The sequence below is a fragment of the Pelecanus crispus genome, chromosome 5, assembly GCF_030463565.1.
Source record: "Pelecanus crispus isolate bPelCri1 chromosome 5, bPelCri1.pri, whole genome shotgun sequence".
Lineage (NCBI taxonomy): Eukaryota > Metazoa > Chordata > Aves > Pelecaniformes > Pelecanidae > Pelecanus > Pelecanus crispus.
Genome location: NC_134647.1, coordinates 83,642,222 through 83,668,447, shown reverse-complemented (window position 1 = coordinate 83,668,447; position 26,226 = coordinate 83,642,222).

The window sequence follows — 26,226 nt, the reverse complement described above, 5'->3', positions numbered from 1 at the left end:
GCTGGTGGGGAGCGGCTGAGGGAGCTGGGGGTGTTCAGCCTGGAGAAGAGGAGGCTGAGGGGAGACCTGATCGCTCTCTACAGCTGCCTGACAGGAGGGGGCAGGGAGGGGGTGTTGGGCTCTGCTCCCATGGAGTTAGCGATAGGACGAGAGGAAATGGGCTCAAGCTGTGCCAGGGGAGGTTTAGGTTGGAAATTAGGAAAAATTTCGTTACGGAAAGGGTGGTCAAGCATTGGAACAGGCTGCCCAGAGAGGTGGTGGAGTCCCCGTCCCTGGAAGTGTTCAAAAAACGGGCAGAGGTGGCACTTGGGGACATGGCTCAGTCTGGTCTACCCTTGATTGGTTTAGTGTGGGCTTGGTAGTGTAGGTTAATGGTTGGACTGGGTGATCTTGAAGGGCTTTTCCAACCTGTACGATTCTGTGATTCTATGATTCTATAAGTACATGGGCACTTTATTGTTTCCCCATAACGCCTAGTTGTCTCTTCATGCTCTTCCCAGACCGTGATCCATCACGCGGCCTCCTCTGCCCCACATCGCTGTGCTGTGCTTTCTGCCCCACGAGACTGGAACATTCCTGGGACAGCGGTGGTGCTGGGCCACCCTGCAGAGCCCCGCCGTGGTGCTGGCCCTGCCTTTGCTCGCTGTCACAGCTCAAACCCCAGACTGAGCTTCAGGCGAGACAGCCCTGCTCTTCCCAAGACCCAATATTGCTCAGAGGGGAGCATCTTTGGCCCCCTTTGGACCCCAAGCCAATTGCAAGTCTGGGTTTTCACCCCTAACCCTCTGCAATACACTTTTTAAATCTTTGAAAATACGGAATTTCCCTACATTCTCTTAGGTGTACATGCAATGTTTAGAAAAATCTTATTTTGCAAATAGAGAAAATCCTGAAATAATTTGTAACATTTGTCATTGCATTTTTCCCTTTAACCAGTTTCTGCAGTGACTAGTGCTGTTATTTTCGTTACGGCTTGAACTGTTTTCCCTTATCCCCCGCTGTCACAAGATGACATTTCTAATAAAACCCATTATGTTTACAATTTAAATTGGTAACTTTTGAAGACATTCCTTACTGAGCTTTAATGCTTAGAAGGGACATCTTAGAATTTTGAAAAATATACAAAACCAGAGATATATCAACTACATTTTTATGCATCATCTGTGTTAAGGGATGTATTTTTTTTTAATTCTATATCAACATTTCCTACTTACTATTTTCAGCACACATCCTTAATTGCTTGGTTTTTTTTTTTTTTAACTGACCTGTAATATTGAGACAATGAGATTGGAGATTTCCTTGTTACAAGTGAAATATGACAATTTTGCTTGAGCATTAATCACATGAAATTCAGTGCTTATTTTTGAGATTTAGGATGAGTTGCAGGATTTATTCTGTTAGAGTTATGTGGAAAGACTACAGTGTTTTGAATTAGTATTATACAATGTTGGCTAGCTGTGCATTGTTTCTACTCGAGGTTCACTTTTATGGATTTTAAATTAAAATTTGCTTAACCTTATCGAGGCAAACATTATAGTTTTATCATAGGTCAATACAATAAAATGGAAAATGTACTGGTAGCATGGCAGAAAAAATATTTATAGCACAATAAAATACAAAGCTTTTTTCTTTTCTTTTTTAAGATCAATTCACATTCTTTGCTAATATTTAATCAGTCATACTGACACAGTGATTTACTTGGCGTTACCTCTGATGCATTCCACTGAGGCTCTGATTCTTAAATTATTTGTCTTTGAACTCACCGTGACCTACATTCAGTCTTCTGTGGCTGATGAAAATTACTCCTTTACCTTTCAATGCTGATGACTAAACCACCACGAAAAGAAATATGCACTGACACTCTTAATAGCCACATTAAGTTAGTCTTAAAGTATTAATATATGAGAACTTTTTCAGCTGGTACACATAGTGTTGCTGTAGCGAAGAGCAGCGATCCAGGTTGCGCAGGTACGCGGGACTTCTGAGCGTCGTCGTAAGCGTAGCCCGCCGTACGTGTTTCAGCTGCGGTAGCCAGGAGAACAGAGATGCTGGAGTTTGGAAAAGCCATCTCCGTCCAACAGTGGTCTCTGTGGGAAGCTGTCAGGAACAAAGAGAGCAAACCAAGTGTGTCACAACAGCAGCATGATAGACACAATCCAATTACAGTAATATTATGCAAGATAAATTGAACTGTTAACACTAATTTGGATTCTTGAACTTTCTGGTCTGTTATTTCCCCTTTGTCATCTTGTTTTTTCCCATGTAGCTAATGGACACTCTTTCTATTACACAGGAGGACTGTTTTCCTCTCTCTACTTGCTTTGGCTGCCAACTGCTGCATCTCATAGCTGGGAAAGAACAGGTGTGTGAAAAACACTGGTTTTGGCAAATACTCATTTTAATCATACATATTTGTATAATTTTTACTTAATTACCATATTTGCTGGAATCTCAGGCAGAAATTTTCCACAGATTTAAAAAAAATAAACAGAAATTAAGGCACAACTTGTATCCTGGAGCTGCTTTCCCCTGATGCTGTTACCTCCATGACCAATGGTATGGCTGTAGTGATGGAGGTAACGTCTGATGAGCTTTTTGGCGTGGTAGTGTGTCTTACGCACAGCAGGTGTAACAGCACGTAATGAGAAATAAAAGGCAAGGAAATACAGTGTCGTGGTTTAGCCCCAGCCAGCAACTAAGCACCACGCAGCCGCTCGCTCACTCCCCCTACCCCGATGGGATGGGGGAGAGAATTGGAGGAGTAAGAGTGAGAAACACTCCTGGGCTGAGATAAGAACAGTTTAATAATTGAAATAAAGTAAAATAGTAATGCTAATAGTAACAGTATAATAATGATAATAATAATAATGATACACGAAGCAAGTGATGCACAATGCAATTGCTCACCACCCGCCGACCGATACCCAGCCAGTTCCCGAGCAGCGATCGCTGCTCCCCGGCCAACCCCCCCCAGTTTATATACTGAGCATGACGTCATATGGTATGGAATAGCCCTTTGGTCAGTTTGGATCAACTATTCTGGCTGTGCCCCCTCCCAGTTTCTTGTGCGCCTGGCAGAGCATGGGAAGCTGAAAAAGTCCTTGACTAGCATAAGCAGTACTCAGCAACAACCACAAACATCAGCCTGTTATCAACATTCTTCTCCTACTAAATCCAAAACACAGCACTATGCCTGCTGTTAGGAAGAAAATTAACTCTATCCCAGCCGAAACCAGGACATACAGACACTCTGTTTATCTTCTTCCTATTTACAGTGTAAAACATCACTCTTGCAGAAACGCTAATTCCTGGAACGGATCTCCTCTCTCCAGATCTTGGCTCTGCGCGTCCCATGCATGCGTGCCTCCAAGTCCGCAAGATCAGGGTTTGGGTTTGGGTTTAGGATGCACCTGCATCTGCAAACCTTTGCGTTTCCCACCCAAGGAGCACTGTGAAGTCCCGTGAGGTGTCGGCTCCCTACCCTGCGGCCCCAGGCGGTTCGGCAGTGATGGTCGGTCTGTTAGAGGGCCCTTTCACAGGGGCATCTGGCAAACGGTAGGGCAGGGGCAAGCCTCCAGCAGCCCGGTTCTTGGTCACAGGAGGTGGGGGGGCACCCGCTCTCAGTGCTTGCTCAGCTGACAGGAAGAGCTAGAAAAAACTCTTTTTAGTGAGTTCATCCAGAATGGAAGGAGACTCTAAACATCTTCCCTCTGAAAGGAAAAAGTGGGGAGTTGTTTTTGTTTCTGTCTCCAAGACCAACAGGCTGATGTGAAGACTTGGCCCAAAGGTAGCAAGAGGTGATCAGGAGACAGAAGAAGAAGAACTGCAAATTATCCAACCCTTTAAAGATAAGTAAATTTATTACGATAGAGTTCTCAAGACATTGAAACAAGCTGTCTGAAGGCTCTGTACCTGCATGGAGAAGGAGCTACAGGAAAGGTAAGTGCATGGGAAGTGAACGCACTGCCTGCTTACCTGTGAGAAAGCCCATGGTACAGCCTCCTCCTCTAGCCTGTCCTCATTTTTTTTTATTTAAAATCGCTTTACTGTTGATCACTGCATCTCAGAACTGAGCTGCCTTCCCCTGTAAAATGCCCTAGCCTAAGTTGTCTGTTGTCCTTTAAGCCTGTCTTTTTTTCTCCTTGCTGTGCATCATTGCCAAGTCTTCCACTTGGAAATTGAATGTGTCTCAGAGAAGTGGTTTCCTGGGTCATTTTTAAAGGAACAGTATACATAGCCTCATGGCTCTTAGCTGTAAACGGAAAGAATATATACATTAAAGACCAAGTGCCATTCCTCACTGCCACAGGTCTTGTCTTCTGGCTAGCATTGCAGCCAAAAGTCAGAAACCCTCAGCGGATAGATGTTATCAGAACATTTCTCGTACAGTTAGACTCTGTCATATCACTAATGCTTATCTGCCAATAGGATGCATCTCATGCTCTTCTTGGATGCAAAGGCATTACGTTTGCCTCCGTTTCCTCTCTGTATGTGCACAGTACGAAACTGTAAAGACACCCACTGTGGCCGACAAGCTGGGACCTTCAACATTTCAGCATGAACCTCTGGGAGTGCTACTCCAGAGTAATTTGGAAAACGTAAAATGGTTTCAGTGCTTTATTGCCGAGATGCTTGACAATCTCAGCCTTCGTATCTGACTCATGAAATGTTAAACTCACTTTATTATTATATTTTTTTCATTGTTGCCTTTAATTAAATTGTAAAGCTGTCGTCTTTGTGTACTTGGCTCCCAAAGGGGGAATTATAGCTAGACAAACTGTTACTGACAATATTGTCAGAAGAGAGATGTGGAGATATTATGTTCACGGTAATAATAGAAAAGGAATTCCCAAAGCTGACTTTTAATGTGTGTGCCATTCCCATTCAGGCTGCAGGGCCCATAGCTCAATTCTTCTTTTGGGTACAGAGGATGACAGAATGAGTTAATTTGGTCTGATTTCTTGGCAGCACCAAAGCTTCTCTAAATCAGCTCTACGGAAAACACAGGTCACCCGCGACCGTCCGTCCGAGCCCATGGGGGCCGACCTTGTGCGCCGGGCAGGTACACCTCCCACCGCTTCTGGCAACGCCTTGTTACCAGAAATAATGCATGTTTTTCATCAGGGAAGAAAGCAAAAGTTATATTTAAAGAAGTGAGCTTTTCCATAAAAAGCAAACCAAAACTTTAGAAATTGAATGCTGTGGTTGTATCCCTAGATTTGGGAAAATCAGACCTAGCTTTGCTATAGTTTTGCTTGTGTGCTGGAGGCAGGGATGGTATTTTGAGAGGCATCAGGGAACTGAATAGCCACTGCCTGATTAGGATGCTTGCAGGAAACAGTCTGGGTATAACAAGCACTCTGAGGAAGCAGCGATTTCCAAACATATTCTGGGAACATATGGAGTTATTTGTATGCAGCATGTTGAAATTTAGGGCTTGAAAACAGGACTGGACAAAATATCCTTCCCAATTCTATGCGCTCCTGTGCTCAAAGCCTTATCTTGGGCAAAAAGGGGAATGCATCAGGTATATGAAGCCAAGAATTTATTGTTAGTTTATTTAAGAGTATGATCAAAATACAACAAACAGCAATTATTAGTTACGTTGTGATGATACTATTATGCACAGCATTATGTTAATTAGATAATTTAGCTACATTTCAAAGTCAGGGAAAAAAAGCCCCCCCAAATTCTCTACCCTTTTGGCTTTTTGGTGTTACGCTCAACCTTCTGCTGCTCTCCCAGGCCCAGAGGCCATCTCGGGACGGCAGCGCCTTGCCAGCAGCCTGCGGGGACCCGGGGGCATGGCGTGACTGAGGGAGGTTCCTGCCTGCTCTTTGCTGGGAGCACCACGTTGATGTTTACTCTCCTCTCCAAAGGTTTGGCCATTTCTGTGTTTTCTGCAACATGCTATACCTCGCTCTTCATTGGGCTGCAGCTCCACGTGGTACGTGGTTTGCCTACACGTGCGATGCATTTTGAATACGCTCGATAGTTGTTCCGCGTCCTTTCTCTTACCCCTAAAACTGGTTTTGTCCAGCTCTGAGGTGTGCGTTATTGGCAGTGACTGACCACTGCTGCGGGTCTTGTTCTCTGGCTGATCTGCTTGATCTCTAAGACCTCTGCTTCCACCCCGGGCCTGAGCTTCCTAGTGCTGCAGCATTATTTTAGCGTCTGAGATCATTCATTCTACAGAGGACAACTCCTTGTTACTCTTATCTGTATCAAAATTGTTAATGATGTGTCTTATACGCAATCATGCAACACTAGGTAAAACTAAAATGAATCGGGCAATGGCAACCTGCTCATTAGAAGCTTGTCCTTCCAGCGAAACAAACTACAGCAAAGCTCTCGGCAAGCCGAGCCCAGGCAAAGCAAGCCTGGCAATTCCCGAGGCTTCCGTTGTCAGCTAATTGCAAAGCCTGTGGCAATGGCATACTGTACGGAGCTGCAATGTACGTCCGAGTTACGGGAGAATTTGAGTCATTTTCATTCGTGGCTGCTAATGGTGCCGGGGCCGCAGATGGGGATGGAGAGCGCGGCAGGCGCGTCCTGCCTGGGCAGGGCTCGGAGCGGCACCCTGGCCGAACGGGACCCTGACATGAAAAGCCGTCTGCAGAGGCGCCTGGCAGCAACTCGGAAACAGGTAGCTGGTTTAAAATGTAAATCGAATAAGGACTGAACGTGAGCCAATGCATTCTTCTAGTACAACACTGGATGTCCCATCAAATAAGAAATCTGTGAACTATCCACACGTAATTCAGTCAGTGGCTTGTGCAGAGAAAGGCGTGCTGTGTCAGTTAAACGCTTATTTTTTTCTGCAAAATCTCCAATTGTTTGTTTGAGCGTCTAGAGGGTACTAATATTTTCATTAACGTTGAAATAGTAATTCCCAGCAAAGTTGGGGATGGTGCTGTAACTGTATTTAGAAATTGATTCCAGAGGAACGGTCAGGCAAAACAGCAGAAAGCTGGGATCGTGTCCGCATGGGCAGGTGCCCTGGTGCTTTTGACCGGCGGATCTTTACCTACGCGAGCAGTTTGATGAATAAAAAAACCCCATAGTGCACTTTTTCTTCTTTTAAGATATATTCTGAAAAACATTCACTAGCAGACAATGTTTTCAAATTAATTTCTGCAGTTACTTCAAGTAAAGTTTTTGTGGTATGAAAATAAAATTACCTTTAATTGAGGATTTTTGAATGTAAAGAAAACTAATGCACAGATAAGAGGCGACATACTGTATTTCCAAATAATTTCTTCTAAATCTAAATGAAGCACCGGAATTAATGCATGAATGGTTATTTAGAAGCCAGTTGCTAGCTGTATTTCATCACTTTATTGTACTGCGTAATAAGCGTAGGCTATGAAAAGTGTGATTTTGTAGAATATAGTACATCAATTTCAATTTGCTTTAATTCGGTATTGTAAATCACTCCTGTAGCTTAAGTAACAAAATTAAATTAATGTTAGAGACTTTTAAAATACTTTTACGTCAATAGTGGTATATTGGCAATATTATAACTTGCAGCAGCTTTTAATTATTGTGCTTGGGGATGTGTTTGCCTGAATAAAATAGATCCCTATAATAGCCATAGTAAGTTGGTTAATACTTGGACTGTTGGTTGAATCACTGATCAGGGGCATAGCATGTTCTCTGAGGTAATTGGTTGATGAATCTGCAGTCTAAATTTATAAAATTTGATTAGTTCCACTGGCAGATAATTGGTAATTAGATGGTACACAAAATGTCATTTTCTTCCATGCTTCATCTTTCAATCTTATTTCCCAAATAGCATTTGTTGGAATATAAAATCACAGACTAACATGAAAACAGCTTTATATCCTAGATAATGCCATGGAATAGAGAATTTGGATTGATTGACATGATTTTTTTATACTGATGGTAACAATTAATTTATTCCTTTTAAATATTCCTTTTAAATAAAATGTTATTTATTTTTCTCCGTAACATTTTAAAGACAGATCATCTAAAATGCAAACCTTTTATCTTGCAGGAATAAAGCTTGCAGTGATACTGCCTGTGTTGTTTGTCATGTTCAGATTTTGGGGTTTTATTAAAAGCTTTTCTCTTTTTAAAGTTTTTGCAACGGATTATTTTGACATAGATTAAAATCTTATTAAAAGTTTGAGATATCCATTATTGGTTAGTTATAAGACAAACGACTGTAAAATTTGCTTATTAGCATAGCAGAGTAGTGGTGCATGTCCCATTATTTCAACAGCAGTTTCATTAATTTGGAGACCGATGGTAACTAGGCAAGCCAGAAGTTGTCTTCAGACTGCTCAGCTTCTTGATTTCTTACCAAAGGCTATTTATTCTACGCTGTGGCTTCCGTTCAAGGATGAAAACCAAGGAAAGGAAACACTGTTTGGTAAGGGAGACTGGAAAACCCTAGATTCTGAGCCTGGCTTCAGAAGCGCGTTAGTGAGCAATTCGTTCCTGGGAAAAAAAAGCAAAATTGCAAAATAATTAGGAGATAATCTGCTAGAGAAAAGAGTAGAGTGAAGTGAGTGTGGAGAAAGTTACGTGATTTGGGCTGTACCCAAGTTTAAAAAGCAACAAAGCCCAAGTACAGGGGAAGTTATACTAAGTTCTTGAATTCCCTGGTGTTTCTTTGGCAAGGTGTACTCGACTAGGTTTATTTAAACGCTTTGCCGCCACTTCACTCATAATTAAATAGCAACAGAGGGAAACAAAGGGTTTGAATCTGCAAGTTTTTGCACTACACATATTCACCTGTGTGCTAACACTTCATAAATCATTACCCCATGAGGATGGTAGTACTCTGAACCCATTTGGAGCAGACATAAATTACTTTGCAAAGTTAAAGTCAGCGGAGAAGCAGGCTGTATTAAGTTTATATAATTTTTCTGGTTCAATTAATATTTGTAAAGTTCAAGTGCTGTAGAGCTGAGGAAAAGCTCCAGTAAGGAGCTGCACCTCTTTGCACTGACTGTGTATAACCCTGTCTATGAAGCGTAGTCATTGCCGTGAATCTTGCAGGGCATCCTGCTCCTCCTGGCTTTTGCTGGGAAAGGTCAGAAGTAGCTCTGAGTTACTCCGAGTAACTCTAAGTAAAGGACTGAAAAGCTGGGTGTCCTGGTTTGGGCTGGGATAGAGTTAATTTTCTTCCCAGTAGCAGGCACAGCGCTGTGGTTTGGATTTAGGATGAGAAGAATGCTGATCACACGCTGATGGTTTAGTTGTTGCTCAGCACTGCTCATGCCAGTCAAGGACTTTTCAGCTTCCCGTGCTCTGCCAGGGGCACAAGGAGCTGGGAGGGGGCACAGCCAGGAGAGTTGATCCCAACTGCCCCAAGGGCCATTCCATACCATCCGGCGTCATGGGCAGTATGGAAACTGGGGGGGTTGGCCGGGGAGCAGCGATCGCTGCTCGGGGACGGGCTGGGCATCGGTCGGCGGGTGGTGAGCAATTGCATTGGGCAGCACTTGCTTCGTATATTATTATTGTTATTATCATTATTATACTGTTACTATTATAATTACTATTTTCCTTTATTTCAACTATTAAACTGTTCTTATCTCAGCCCAGGAGTGTTTCTCACTCTCACTCCTCCCATTCTCTCCCCATCCCACGGGGCAGGGGCAGCGAGCAGCTGCGTGGTGCTGAGCTGCTGCCCGGGGCTGGACCCCGACACTGGGTAAAGTGAGAAGCAAGTCTTCAGCCTAACCTAAAGCAAGCCATAAATCAGTGCAAAAATAAACCAAAGGCATGTGACGGTAGCTCTGAAATGAGTATGTGATTCAAAGCACTTGCTGTATACATGGAATTTAGAGTTAAATCATCTTTATAGTTTAATGCATAAGCTCGCTGGATGCTAGATAGCGCCAGTGCCCTTCGAGCGCTTGCCCAGCCAGTGAGGCTTCACGGGCTCCGGGCGCGTCCCCTCCTCCTGCCACACGCCGCCTCTGCTGTGCGTCGTCGCTGGCACGCGTCGCGCCTCTTGCTGAGCCTCTTTGGCTCACTAATCTGGCGGAGGGGTTTCTGCTTGCTCCCTGACTCAAGGAGAGGTGAAACAGGCGTCAGGGTGGGCACTTCGCCCAAAGAGAAGCTGCCTCGGCCGGAGTGAAGGAGACGGGGGCCCCAAGAGGGGATGGTTCCCCAGAGGAGCGAGGAGAAAGGGAGACAAAGAGCAGGCGCTGCCGGGCCTCTCGTTGGCGGGACGGGGAAGGGCAGAGCAAGGGCTTGGTGCCGACTGACGGCTGAACAAAGTGGACGCTGGCTCCACTGCGACTTCTCCAAGCAGGATTTACTGCCTGACCCGGCAGCCGTGCTCCGAAATGCCTGCTGGTATACACGCTCCTCCGTGTCTGGAAGCAGTGGCTCATCGCAGCTCCGAGCAGCACCGGAGGCACTGGCGCTTGCTTTCCTGCTTTACACCGTCTCCAGCCTGCTGGCAGAGCACGGTGCTTCGGCGTCGACAAACTGAGGAGGGGCACAGCAGTGGGGTTTGTGCCGTCTTCGTGCATAGGGCTACAAAGGCCAGGCCACATCAAGTCCGAATGAATACTCTGAAAATCTGTAGAAAATGTGGATGATCCCAACCTTTTAACAGCAGTTGAGGTTTTTTTCATAGAATTCTAATAAAAATGGCTTTGGTTCTGATGGAAACGTTCAGCAGCGGCACAAAGGCTGGCAGCCTTCTGAGGCTTCTCAGTCTGTCTCACATAGCGCTCGGGGCTGAAATGAGCCGCCTCTAAATGTCAGATGAATGACTTGCCTAGCCAACAACTTAAAACTGCAAGGCAAGTACATTCCAGTTCCGCTTGCCTTCGTACGCAAAGTTGGAAGTTTTCTTAAGTCGTCTTAGTGAATAACGACAAGACGAGGTAGTTTGTCCAGTGGGCATTTAAATGCGCTTTCTTACATGTCTTTTAACGTTGTTGGTGGGGACTAGTACGTTGCGTTCATGGGTAGTATCTGATTTTACTAGATGCTCAGCGATACACACCCACGTATTTGAAAGGAAGAACCAAGCCTTAAACCACTTTTGGCTTGCTAAAAGCATCAGAAACAATTGCTACAGAGCTTTTCTCTTCTTAGAGTTTCAAGGAAAGAATGAGTATTGCTCGATTGTACTGTTATGTATTAGACTCTCGAAATATGCACAGTATTAAATAAATTCTTCAACATATTAGTATTTTATTGATTAAAGTCAAAGTTCTGCCCTGCACGGTATAAAGCACGTGGTTTTAAAACATTTGTCAGTCTTTGAATAAAAAATGGGTAACATCCAGCAGCAAATCTGATAGCTGAAAGTACATTTAAATGCCAGGATTTTATTTCACTTAAATAAAAAAAAAAAATGAAATTCACTTCTGCTGCCATAATGGGAATCTTCTAAGAGACTAAATTGATGTGAATCACTAACCTAATTACTGTAATGTCAGAGCACTGTTTAAATGCATAGAAACTTGTATTTTCCATCTCCAGGTAGTTCTCTAACAACTAATGAGATTTGGCAATAATTTTCGTGTAAGCACTGACCATAAATTATACTTAGACCAAATATTTTTGGAAGACAGAGGCAGGGCATCTGACACTTTTCACAGATGAAGGGGGTGGTGAATTGAAAGAGTCACTGACCAAAGCAGCCTGGTAGCTGCTCATGAGCTCCTCGGCCGCTGTCGAAGAGCTGTGTGCAGGTAGATGGCTCGCATGGCAAGAGGGCTCTACCGCAAATTAATACCAACGTCTGACCTGGGCAGATCAGCCCCGCCTTTATCTTCATCCCTTCTTGTGAGTGCTCAGTACCATTAGAAATCTAGCCATGACTCTGCCTGCCTTCATTTAGCAGTCTGAATTGGGCGTTCATTTTAGTTTTAAAAACTATCTTTATAGCAAGCTTACAATGAATAGAATCATAGAATCATAGAATCGTTTAGGTTGGAAAAGCCCTTTAAGATCATCCAGTCCAACCATTAACCTACACTACCAAGCCCACACTAAACCAATCAAGGGTAGACCAGACTGAGCCATGTCCCCAAGTGCCACCTCTGCCCGTTTTTTGAACGCCTCCAGGGATGGGGACTCCACCACCTCTCTGGGCAGCCTGTTCCAATGCTTGACCACCCTTTCCGGGAAGAAATTTTTCCTAATTTCCAACCTAAACCTCCCCTGGCACAGCTTGAGCCCATTTCCTCTCGTCCTATCGCTAACTCCATGGGAGAAGAGCCCAACACCCCCTCCCTGCCCCCTCCTGTCAGGAGTTGTAGAGAGCGATCAGGTCTCCCCTCAGCCTCCTCTTCTCCAGGCTGAACACCCCCAGCTCCCTCAGCCGCTCCCCACCAGCCCTGTGCTCCAGACCCTGCCCCAGCTCCGCTGCCCTTCTCTGGACACGCTCCAGCACCCCAATGTCCTTCTTGTGCTGAGGGGCCCAAAACTGGACACAGCATTCCAGGTGTGGCCTCACCAGCGCCCAGTACAGGGGCACGATCACCTCCCTGCTCCTGCTGGCCACACTATTCCTGACACAAGCCAGGATGCTGTTGGCCTTCTTGGCCACCTGGGCACACTGCTGGCTCATGTTCAGCCGCTGTCGACCAACACCCCCAGGTCCTTTTCGGCCAGGCAGCTTTCCAGCCACTCTTCCCCAAGCCTGCAGCGCTGCATGGGGTTGTTGTGACCCAAGTGCAGGACCCGGCACTTGGCCTTGTTGAACCTCATCCAGTTGGCCTGGGCCCATCGGTCCAGCCTGTCCAGGTCCCTCTGCAGGGCCATCCCACCCTCCAGCAGATCAACACTCCCACCCAGCTTGGTGTCATCTGCAAACTTACTGAGGGTGCACTCAATCCCCTCATCCAGATCATCGATAAAGATATTAACCAAGGCTGGCCCCAAAACAGAGCCCTGGGGAACACCGCTCGTGACCGGCCGCTGACTGGACTTAACTCCATTCACCACCACTCTCTGGGCTCGGCCACCCAACCAGTTTTGTACCCAGCGAAGACTACGCCCGTCCAAGCCATGAGATGCTACTAAGCGTGATGAGTGTGTATCCATGGGCTGAAATACGCTGTCTGTGGAATTGAAGATACTCTGAAGTTATCAGGTGGGATTATTACTTAAAGGAAAACATAGGGTTAGTGCTGTTTTTTGAAGAAATAACTGTTTTCAGACAGTTCAAGAGCATTATAAATCTCTGTTGTATGCATCAGTACTTTCACGATCATGCATTCAGTTTTCAGGTTGGCATTGCCTTGCTTTTGGGACTTAAATTTTAAATATTACGTTACAGCACTCACATGTTTGTCTCTCCCCGTATATAGAAGTTTTTATTAACTTTTGCGCACTCGGTTGTCTATTAATTGTCCGTTAAAAGCAGTCTTACATATTAAGCTGTTTAAGGTGGACTGGTTTAAATCACCAGCTGTAGTCATGTTTTACAGCAGTAATGTGGAATCTAATTTTTAATAATGCATTTGACTGTTTTCTTTAACTTTTTTTTATTCCCCTTAGTAATTTTAGGCTCTCATTGGTTACAAACTTCCAATACAGAAATTTTCGGTTGATTGTTGTATTTAAACCAAACAGAATTTCTTGCTACCTCAGAGACTACATTACTTCGGTTTTCATCTTTTTAAGCAATTCTGCCTTTATATATGTTTTAATTTCCTGCTGTTTGCTGTTGGCAGAAATCTTCTTTAATTACCCTTTTATTGGAATGTGAATGGGAATTAGGATGGAATTATTTTGTGCTTTGTTTTATTAGTTACAAAAGTTTAGGTGTATTCACAGAATTAAGTTTAATGAAATTTAACAAATTTACGCTCAGACTGATTTGTTATGCAGGAGTTATATTGCAAAGTTAAAATGCTGAGCTACTCAGATCTGAGCTACAGAACTTGTCAGAACTAGTAGATCTCATCCTCTATACCTCTTTTTTTAATTGGATTATTAGGAATGAGAAAAATAAGGTTTGTTCCTGACCTGTTCTTTTTTTCCCCCCTTGAATAAACTAAGTATTAATTGAATCTGTTAAACCTTCTGTACCTTTAGGAGGGACAGTGTTTTGAATCAAAATTTTCAGGTGTGGAGGTGTTTGCAAGCTTCCAGTTCTCACCACTGTAGCTGAATTTAGGGGGTTTTGAATGCTAGAACATGATTGTACAAGTACGTCAGGTTTCTGGTGTTAGAGGAATACATTTCAGTATAAATGCATTGTGTAGAAAAAACACGAGAATTCTGTACATGCTCAGGAACCAGAAGTTTCTCTTTATTCTTAGAAACTTAAAGAAACCTAGATGGAGGTGTTTGTAAAAAGTCACTGGTGTTTATTATTCTTACAGTTCTAGGGAGCCTGTTTTTCATTTGGCTTTGTGCATGCGCCGTGTTGGCAGAACCATCCTGTAACAGGAGTCTGGAGAGAAGCGCTCGGAATATGCACAGGGGTTTGGCAGCTGATACATCTATCCCCACCGAAACGTCGGGTGGAGAAGGAGGGCCTTTCTCCTGGAGGAACAGATAGAATCATAGAATCATAGAATCGTCCAGGTTGGAAAAGCCCTTTAAGATCATCCAGTCCAACCATTAACCTACACTACCAAGCCCACCTAAACCAATCAAGGGTAGACTAGACTGAACCATATCCCGAAAATCTAGATCTTAGATCTTCTAATGCAAGCTTAGGCCCTGTCCCCTGCTTTTCATTTCTCTGTCCTGCCTCCTCTTAACAAGCCTAGTACTAACACTACAAACTCTTTGTAAAATGCGGCGGAGTTTTCCTAATAGAACAGCAGAGTCGGTGTGGATAGATGGAAGGTGGTTGTTCGCTTTACCGTAGGTTATGTGTTTTCTCCTTTTTACAGCTGTATGGAGTTACATAAAAATGCAAGCACAATGCGTTTATGTATGTTACGCTAACTATACTTTGGGGGTTGTTGCTTATAGCAAGCTCATGTTCAGAAAGACTCAGCTTATGTTTGCAAAACAGATGTTCTTATCTAATATTTCTAGACTAGAAGATGGTGTTGGTTGAAAAGGCTAAATGTTGCAAATTCCTTGTAGCTACTCATAAGCTTCTAATTTGCTTCTCTTAATAATTACTGTAAGTTACTTGAGGAGGGGTCTGGTTTGTTTGGGTGAGTTTAAGTCTCGATAGTTAAAAGACATTATTGCTTCAGAAGGCAGATTTTCAATATATGCTGCAATCATGATAACGTGTTTGTATACATATCTATCCAGTCCTTTTGTCACTGAGCAATTTTCAGCGGCACAGTCCAGCCTCTTGAAAGTAGGTTTTAAAATAGCTGCCGGGCTCATCTTGTTCACTGCAATTAACGTCTCCTCTCATTCCCAAGATTGCACGTGGTAAATAAATAATTGTGGCAGGAGTTATGTAACTTAGAAGCTACAACTTAGCAATGAGATAAACAAAGGTGGCAGAGCTCGCTATTTTAACAAAAGTTTACAAAAGCTTATTCAATGGCTTGCGTGATGTAGTGTCTGCAAGAACTGGGACAGGAGTGACTTGGGAGATTTCAGTTTGACTTTAAGGTGTATATCAGATTTTTATTTCGTAGGATAGGGGTGTGTCTCTACTATGAAGAGTGCCTTACTACCTTTCCTTCCGCTCAGTCCCCCGCCTGGCTTCTTTCATTCTGTCTTGCCTGCGGTCCTACTACAGGAGGAGGAGCAAGGCTTGCCATTTCTCTGCTCGTGGATTAAACCAGTCCTGCAACTTGGCCGAGGTCTTACATCTATGGTGCTGACAGTTTTCAAATGCCAATGCTTCCTACTGAAAGTATCTTTGCAAATGCAAAACACTTGGAAAGAGACTTGTATTGCTCTCTGTGGATCCATGGGTTAATATATATGCTCTGCAACAGAAACAATAGGTGGCCCATTTTTAGAATTTCATCCCATTTCTAACCTACTTCAGTCTGATTATAAAGCTTAGAAACATCTTTCCTGCTGAATTCGTGTAAGATGATGACCAGAGTGTGTTTGTCTTCCTTGCCACTTAGGTTTATTGTGAAGCTCTTCTCCCTTTATCACCATAGTAGTCATCTTCATAAACTTGCTTCCTGAGCAATAGATTTTCTTGTAATCTATACAAAGATACATTTTTTCCCCCTCCACTGCACTTTTTGCTACCTGATAACTGCATGTCTTTGGGTTGTCTTCACTAGATCTCTTGGCTTAACTCGCTTCTGGGCTAAAACTCCAAATGAAACCACGCATTATGAATACATTGTGGAAATAAGCCGTATTCTGTAGAGCAACACTTTCTAAGAGCTTTAATGTGTCTTAAAATGAACCATAGCTAAGCAGGTTACTTAACAAACCTCTATCTTCACAAGCCCAGGTCCTTTTTTTCGTTACAGTGGGGCACTCAAGCATAAAGACTTAATTATGCAAAGCAGATATTGTCTTTAAGGTCACTGCCATAAACAGAGAAGAGAGGAGAAGCAGTGATGTTTGTGATTTTTGCTACTCTTCATACAAGAAACTACATTTTTGCTTCAGCAGACAGCAGTATCCTTTCAGAGACAGCACAGAGCCAACGCCCTAACACAATTTCATGTTTCAAATGACAACGTCCGTGTGGCAGAGGCCACATGGAGCAACTGCAAATCACAGGTTATGTTTCGTCTGTTTGGGGGGGAAAGGGCTGGAAGGAGACAGTGCAAAATTCCAGTCTAGCATCTCAACACCGGGCAGACTTCTCGAGACTGAAGCCTGTTTATGCTCCTTGGCGTCCTGTGGGAATCACGGCATGATTTCATTCCCCCGTAGGGCCGCGCAGAAACAGTATACCTCAGTTTGTGTCCTAGACTCTGCTGATGTTCTGTGAAGAAGAGGAGAATGGGGAAGGCAGGAAATTGGTTTTGCCTAACAACTGGTAGAGTCTGTCCCGGAGGAAGTTGCAGTTTTGTTAAAAATGAGCTTGAAGTACCTCTGAGATACAGACTAAGTACAGCAGCCAGTCAGTCATTGCAAACATTGCAAACAAGATATTCGTGTCCTGATTTAAAGCCATGTGAAGGAAGCTCTGTTAGCTGGAATATTCAAGGGAAGTGTCTTTGAAAAGACTCATTTATCATTATTGCACTTTTGTAATAGGTAATTAGAAGTAATCTCATTTAAATTTTTCATTTGTGCCTCTTATCCCTTTGATCTTTTATCCTTTAAATTATCCTTTTAATTTTTGTGTATGCAAGAGTTTGTGTGCCCTTAAGCCAAACTGTAGTGATTTTTGTTGGAAGCGAATCCTGGATCCCTTAGATTTTAGGAAAGTCGTGAATTCTAAATTGTTCTTGCTTAGCCTGGCCTGTCAGGAGCCTCACCAAAAGCCCAGGCCTTGCTGTTTCGGTCCACCGCGCGTGTTGACGGCGCCTGCCGCTCCGACGGCAATAGCACATCGTTCCATACCGGCCACGGTGGGGTCTGGCGCGGCAGCTGCAGCCGGCTGCGTGACGGTGGGGTACGGGACTCTGGAGAATGTGGTCGTAAGTGTTATAGCGGGGTCGTTCGCCATGAATGCATCGTATGGTTTGCAGTCGCCCTTACTGTGCACTTCCATTGCCGTAAGCATTTGGAAGCAGTCAGATTTCTGGCTGAGCACAGATGTTACTCGGCAACAGTATCTTGCTTGTATGATGAGGAGGTTTTTTTGTATTCTCTTTGAACATATACTGTGCGATAGCCTGTGATACAGACATCCTTTTAATTTAGATATCCTAGCGAGTGGTTTGCTCTTCAGGTAAGCAGTTTTCTCATTTACAAAGTCAGGAAAGGACGCTGTGTGTCATTTGTGTAAATAAGCGCAACTGTTGTGACATCAATCATGTTTTCTCTAAATATATTTCATTATTTGGGAGTTTAGAATATCCCATCCGTATAATAACTGGTAGAGCCACTGGCCTTTGCCCAAATGCCTCTCCGTTGAGTGGAGGCTGTGCCAGTGTCCTGGATCAGCAGGGAGCTGTACCTGCCGTTCGTGTTCTTTGTACTGTTCCCATCCAGTCAGGTCAGTACATGGTACCGGTATAAGAAAACTTTGGGTTTTTCCTAAATGTTGCTGCATCCTGCCCCTGTCACCCCGGGCGGGGGGAGGTTGGTTTGGGATGGGGCGGGTTTTTATGACTCCTTCCCTTTGAACTTTTTCAAAGTATGAGAAGATTTGTTAGTCTTTGTCTCGACACAAAAGAGTTATTCTAAACAAACTGGACTGAGCCTACACATCTTTCAAGTCAAAATTAGGTAGGGAGTCATTCCTCAGGGCTCTCAATGTTTGTGCCTCTGAGTAATGTTCAGGAGCCTCCTAGAAAAACTGTGTTTCAGTGCTGAGTGTCGTCAAAAGCAAAATTGCAAAACTAATTTGTGTTATGGTGGCTAGAGACTGTGGAAAAATCCTAAATCTTCTGTTCCAAAACTGTGAACCTGTATTTATTAAGCCAAAAGAAATTAGTTCTCAGTAGGATTTCTCTCTCCAACTGTTTGAAAAGTCCAGTTTTGGAAAGCCTCTTAGAAATGACTTATCCTGACCTAGCAAATGAAGCTTTTAAGTAATTTTATAATAAATCTAAGGTATGGTGGATGTTTTCTTTCCCTATGTTTTCTTTCCCTCTGCGTAGTGCAGAAAAATAAGGAGTGTCGTTCTCGGGTGCGGTCACGGCCCCGAAGTCACAGGGAGACTGTCACAGGGAAGTCCGAGCCCCAGAGCTAGGTTATCCTCTGTCACCGATCTTCCCAGCTCCCCGATGAGCTCACGCACGTTTCACCACCTTCTACTGGGAAGTGTACACCAGGTGGAGTTCACCTTGAGTCATACACTTGCTGCGTGAGTCTCTCTCCCCCTTCTTTTTGAAGGGAAATTAAGGCATCGTTCAAACGCTATATATGCATATATATCCATGCATTACAACTCTGGCTGAAGGTACAATTTGTGCCATCCTATTTTAAGTGAGGCTTCAGTTTAGAATGAAAGCATCTTGCTTGATCTCCAGTGCAGAATGTTTAGGTGAGCAAGATTCCTTTCAAGCTGCACGGAGGGGTGAGCTGATGCAGGGCAGATACCTTTTATGTGGAGGTGTTGCGGCACTGTCTCCCTGTGAAAGCATTATTTTAGGCAGTAGCTTTAAAATTTTAGCAGTGGGTGTTGACTGCATTTCTTGCATTTTTAAAAACAGACCGCCAGCCAGCAAGCGACGTGACAAAGGAACGGCAGCTGCTCACGGCGTCCTGCTGTTTCAGCAGTTCAGGCTGCTGGGACGGATTTTCTAGGACAGTTTTCAGAGGGACACCCCAGGACATTCTCTCTGTAACAGCTTCTCGTCTTATTAATTTTTAGGAAGTGAGAAGATGATAGGATTTCTTCCCCCACCCCGGAGTAAACCTTACACAGACAGGCTCACGAGCGAGTTTGCCCAGCTGAGGGATGTCTTTGGCACAGCGCTGTTACTGGCCTTTCTGACGGTGACTCTTGCCTTCACGCGGACTGGTGAAACTGGAATTCCTTAAAACAAGAAAAAACTTGGTTGTGTTAAAGTAGGAAATGTTCTCCCGTCACTGCTTGTGGGCATTTCAGTTCTGCCGTCAGATAAGACTGGCGTGGCAAAGCACAGAAAGCCACTCTACGTAAACGCCAGTCCTGCGGAGCGAAGTGATGGATTAGGTGACCCGTTCTTCCATTGGTACTGTCACTTTTATCCAAATGCAGCTCGCTCTCTGTCTGTCTGTCTGACCATCCGATCTCAGTGGAGAACATGATGCAGCTGGCCCCTGCCTGCGCACTCGGAACAGGGCCTGGCCCAAGGGGCGAGACTATTCCTACCAGCTTAAAACCCAGGAATTTTGCCTTTCTAAAACCCTTTGGGACTTCCATTGTCAGATCTTTAAAATCCTGTGTCTTTTTTTGTGCTAAACAGAGGTGGAATAAAAATGAAGATAGATTTTTCTGGGAGTGTAATTAATGTACTTTTTTGTCTTTCCATCTTTCCATTCTTGTGACTGGAACTCATTGGGCTCCGAAGGGTGTGGGAAATGGTTCAGCTTGAGAGATAAATGGAACGTAAGACAGAGTAAATACTTGAAGGTGGGTGTTTTTTGTTTTATTTCTTTAGAGCAGGAGTATGCAGAAAGAGACGGTGACTAGTCCAGTTCATGGAAGAAAAATCCACTGAGGGACACAAAGATACAACTTGTGCCTCAAGAACATTCTGAGAACTGTATTGCTAGAGGATAAGAGAATTGGAAGGAAATATCACTACACACTTGCCTTTCCTGATAATCCACTTGGCCACTGTCAGAGGAAGGATACAGACTATATGGAGCTTTGTTCTGACCCAGCACAGCTGGTCTTATGTTCTTATTTCATTTCATTTCATCCCATATGCTGTCAGTAAGACCGGGGACCTTTTTGGAATATATCTCTGAAGAGCTCCTCACAGGAAGATTTTCTTGTTTAAGAATTATCATCATATACAGATAGTCCTTTATTCATTTCCAGGTCTTCAAGAATGTTAGCGACTTATTAAAAATTTTAATCAGAGTAGCATATTGATGACTTCTTCAAAATCCTGAATAATTTTAATGTATCTTAATAATGGATGGGACTAGTTAATTACATAGAAGAGGAATCAGATCATGCTATATAAAGGAGCTAGTCTGCTGGATAATTCCCTAATCTATGGTTACAGTTGGGATTTGGGATTAATCCTGGGTCTAAGACAGTTTACATAATAAAAATTTGAGGGAGCAGTGTGGTGCATGATAGAAAGGACTTATTCTGGGATGGATGAACAGCTACGTCTTACACAGCACACTGATGGTATTTGCAAAAGCAGTACTGTGTGGTTTGCCATACCTTCAGGTTTCTTCTCACATAATAATTGCACCAGTAAGAAAACACTAACCCACCATCATACAAATTCAGAGCTTAATATGAACTTGTCTCCTCATTTTTATTACCCCCCTGCAAGTAGGGTGTTCTTACTGGAAAGGTGCAGCATCTTCTTCTTTAACCTGACTGAATTTGATCAGAACTTTTCCTTCCAAATATGGTCTGGCTTTGGGAAAATAGATATATAAAAAGAATTGGCATCACACAGATATTTTAAGCGCTCGATGTTTTTATTTATGGCTTTGAAGGCATAGAGAATTGCTTACTAAATTTCCAGACGGTACCAAGCTGGGCGGGGATCCAAGCACTTTATAGGACAGAATTGCAATTCAAAGCATTCTTGACAAATTGAAAAAAGGGTCTGATATGAAAAGCTGTAGTTGATTAAGGAGAATTCAAAGTACTGCTCTTAGGGGAGAAAATTCACGTATAAAAGTTAGAGAATGACCCATTAGATAGCAGTATTGCTATCGTAAACCTAGTGGTTTACAAGTCCCCCTTTGCGAATCATAAACTGCCCATGAATCAGTAATGTGCTGCCACTGTGGAAGCGGGCAGGCCTCATCCTGGGCTGTGAAAGCAGGAGTGTGTTCAGAAATAGGAAGTAATCCTCCTGCTCAGTGTTAATAAAGCCTCTGTTGGAGTCCTTTTGCCACTTTTTGACATAAACTTCAAGAAATGTAGGGACCAACTGGGGAGAATCGAGTGACGCACAGAAGGAAGGATCCAAAGTCTAGAAAAATGTAACTTAGGAAAAAGAAATGGAAGGTTATTGTGGGTCTTAAGAATAGAGAATAGAGGACTTGAGACATGGTAGGTCTTCAAATGCTTTAAAGAAAACTGAAGAGAAAGGCAAGAAACTTCTCCCTCCCCCCTCCCTCCCCTCACCCAAGAACAGATGAGCTTCTGTTGCAGAAAGTGAGATTTATATAAAGCCTTAATAAAAACTTCCCAAAGGACAGTGGGAGATACTCTCTTGTATAAGTTTCATAGAATTCAATGAAATCTTCATCACTGAGGGCTTTTATGAACAAGATACACAATCATCTGCCAAAAATGGGTTAGGTATTTTTTATCCTTTGTTGCAGTAAGAGTATGAGAGTAGAGGACCACTCAAAGAAGTCTCTTCCAACTATTTTTTCTATTATTTTTGGCAAGTGTTACCCATAAAATAACAAAATGCTTAGGACTAAGAATTTTTCTCTCTGAAAAGGTATAGAATTCTTTTTTATAAGCTTTTTGGCAATGATAAAAAAAAATGGATTCCACTATCAAAGTTGAAGTACAGTTTACAAAGTACATGTACCTTGCTGAAGGACAATGCAATTTAGGCTTCTGCCATAAACATGTTTTTGTGAATTTTCCCCTTAGTGATATATATATTAAAAACTATGCAAACTAAATATGTTTAATCAGTATTCATAGAATCTTTCCCCAAGGGAAGGGGACTGTTAGGTGCTACCATGCTGCATGTGCTGCCCTTGAGTTGAGAAGAGGAGCAATAAACAGGCTGAAATGTTTTATGATGCAGAGTGGGAGAAATACCTTAGCATTTGAACTCATTTAGACACTGGGGAAAGTAGCAATTTTGATGCTTAAAAAATAGGCTTCCATAAATCCACAGCTACTATTAAGAGCAAATTCTTGAGCATCTGTGTGAGCAGCAGGATTTACATCTTCCATATGAGGAGGTTGGGGGCAAAAAACAGTGCCCAGGGCCTGAAATTCAGTGCAAGTGTAGACCTCGACAGCACCGCAATACATACTTTACAAGAGCTAGAGGCAGCACTAAAATGTCAATTAAAACTGTTAACATTCTTGTCATGGAATGAGTGCGTGGCAGGTCACTTTGTCTGACATTCTTGCAAATGATACGCGCTGGGCATAAATACAAGATGTTACGGTCATGCTTTTCCACTGCAAACCGTTTCAAAGTTTGATGAAAGGAGAAGAAAAGCCAAGTAGACAATATTACCAAATATTCTATCCATCCCCTCCAGCTGTTTACTAGGGTCCAAAGGAAGCTATCCAGTTGGAAAATATGCCCTCCAAATTACTGAATATGAGATTTGCTGTTCAATCATGGTTTTAATGTTTATCACAAAGACCGTGGAAAAACATGGTCTCTCTTTTTGATGTCCCACTGTCATTTTTGTGCTTTTTCATTGGCATAAAGATTGGAATATATTTTCGGACTAGCCTCCATGTGCATCTAAATGCATTTACAGAGGGATAAGAGCCTGTTGGGCACAATGCTTGCTGCAGAGCATTTACCTGCATCTTCAGTAGTTACAGCAGTTTGTTCATTGAGCTGTTTCCAGTGTTGGCAGAAGTTATTCTTGAGGGAAAAATCTAAGCATCAACAAAACGTGTTCCTGGTTAGATAATAAAACCTTGGTGGAGTTGATCAGTTGGCGGGCTTCCAAATCAGAATCTGACATGCACCTGCTTCATTTATTTGTTTTATGCAGCTTCTCATTTAACATACTGTAATGTTCAGGGAAAGCAATCGGGTTCTACTAATCAAATTGCTAACGCTTTCTTTATTTAGTTCAAGAAACTGCAGACAGTAATGCCAGGCTGCAGTTACAATACAGGGATTCTCTCCAGAGGATTGGAATATAATTAGAAATATGCCAAATTTTTTCAATACAAATTCTCGAAAACAGAAGCCTGTCGGCACTTATGCTTTTGGTGGCTAAAATTGCTCTGTGGGGATGGATGAATATTAAAGTGCAGCAGAGCTGAGATATGAAAAGACAAATGGACACACTACAAGTTCAGTTTGATCTTTCATGTTATTCACATGGATAAATATTAAAAATATTAAACCCCCAAACCCCAATATATATATAAAACTCAGGCTTAAGAACTAAATACGTTGTTTAGACCAGCTTAAAAGACATATCCTCTTCATCTGACATATCTCCTGAAATATTTTTATCACATAATCGTGTTCTGCCTACAGGCAAACCTGCATGGTTTTTGGAATCCAGCAGTCCTTCTAGTCCTTCCATTTGAACCCATTATTGGATGTGGTGTTATATGGAGTGACTTGAATCAACAGAATGTTATTGAAGAAAAACCACATGATCTAAGAAATACTAAAATTCTGGTTGTACTCGGTGAAACAATGTAGGACATATTATTAAAGAAAATAATCAGGCAACAGAACTTCATAAGATGGATAATGAAGTCACACAGCATTTATTTTTACTTTTTTGACTCTTCCCAGACTTCTCAAATGAATCTTATCTAGTAATGGCAGTGGAAATTATGGTTGAGTTCCAGTTTGCTTGCTTACAAGGTTTTTGGGTAGTAGCTTTTATGTACGTAGGCCAGTATATATAATATACATGGAAGTACATATCTGTCCATCATATTCCTAATTGTTACGATAGTCTGGGAATAGTGCTGAAGATATGCTTTGCTTAAGTTTGTGATTTTTACAAGTTTGATTTAATTATCTCTGAAGGTAGCTGAAAAAGTATTCTGTCCTGCTTCAAATTCCAGTTGAGCTTCCTTTCTAATTAACCTTTGTTTCCTGCTTCATAGCCATACTTTTTAATTGTTTAATTGCTTGTAAAGCAGTGACATTTTTGATTTAGCATTCAACCGTGTCCCAAAATACGTTGTTGCGTTTGGAGCTGAGGGTGGGACCGGGGAAGCGCCGTTCTGAGCGGCACCGTTTGAGCTGCAGCTGCTTGCCCCCGACAGGTGCAAAGTCACCGTCAACAAGATGTAAAGTCGCCATCATGTTTACACAGCCACGTAGAAGGGTTGAGAGAGGATTGTGATTTTGTCGAAGTTGTGTACCAACAGTTACTGGACCATAGCAGCCTGTGTTGGTTATGATTAATATTTGACATCTGCATCTTTTTGAGATATTTTAACCACTTTTCTTGTCAGATGAAAAGTGCGCTTCAATATGTTTCTAGTCGTACTGAGGTTTCTAGTGTTGAGACTGAGCTATTAAAGTCATGTAGGTACTTAGTTCTGAACCCTCGGAAGGATTTTCAAATACATTTGGGCAGCTGGGAATTACATATTTCAGTGTTAAAAATCCCACTAGACTAAACAATTTTTTAAACTATTAAATACTCTCCCTTGGCGCTTTCTGTGGTTTCTATTTTGATCCCCTGGTAACTGGTGATGAGTACTACCAATATGGATATGTTAAAGAACTGTTTGCCTTTACACATGAAAATTGCTAGAAAAATTGAGAAATGTTTCAGAAACTTAAAGGTTTTTTTGTGGATGTTTTTACTTCTGACAGTTATTGAGATATTAGGAACAAAGACTTGAAAATTTAAATACAATTTTTGATAAGGTTTACGTAGATCTTATTAAAACCTCAAGAATTAAAAAGATGACACCAGTCTGGTTCTGCAGGAGCTTTATATCTTTAGTTCTGTCTTTAAAGTATTTTGCTGTTTTCTGAAATTTCATGAGATTTCTTTCAAAACCTAGCCCTACCTTTGCCATTATTTTTTTTGCAATTAATTTTATCTTAGTGCGCGTGTCCCATGTGGCCAACTCATACATGAGAAGTTTAACAGAGATATTTTTCAATGGCGTTTCATGACAAATATTAAAAACACTGGTCGTGTCCCTTCAGAAAACCATTCCCAAGACACCTGGGAAGCAGCGCGGGAGGGCTGAAGAGCTCCGATTCGGAGCTGTGGCTGTGAACCGGGACTGCTCCAGGGCCCAGGCTGGTGCCTTCCCACGGTAACGCAGAGCGAGTCGGGGCAGCGCGTCCCAAGGTAGCCCAGCAGCACTATTCTGTGCTCCGCTGCACTGTGGAGGCACAGCTGCTGCTAAAGAAACGAACTTACACAATACTTCTTTATTTCTCTTTTAAATGAACAAATGTTACCGTAATATTTTTACAGGGCAGGTTTGATGGATGCTGTGGATGCTGTCCCCGTGGTAGTTAGGTGGTTGGAAAATAAGATTAGGTGTGTGCATGTGACAGGATCAAAATGCTTAACTGAAAGTTCTGGCAGTCTTTACCCCCCAAAAAATTTGTAAGTTTATCAAATCAAGACTTCTGGAATATGGTATGCTGTACTGGTAAGGCACTGGTTTGTCAGGGAAGCAAAAAAACCACCAACCCAACCCTACCACAACGGTTAACTGCATCTTTCTTATTGAAACTTGCAATATCGATGTACACCAAGTAGACGAATTACATGAACGTTGGACCGGCAGCGTTCCCCTTCTTGAAACCTTGACAGACATTAAGAGAAAGAAAGGAGCACGCAAAGGTACCAAAAAGGTAAGCCATACAGCGTACCATTTTGAGCATCCTGTAAACTGCTTCAGTTACAGGA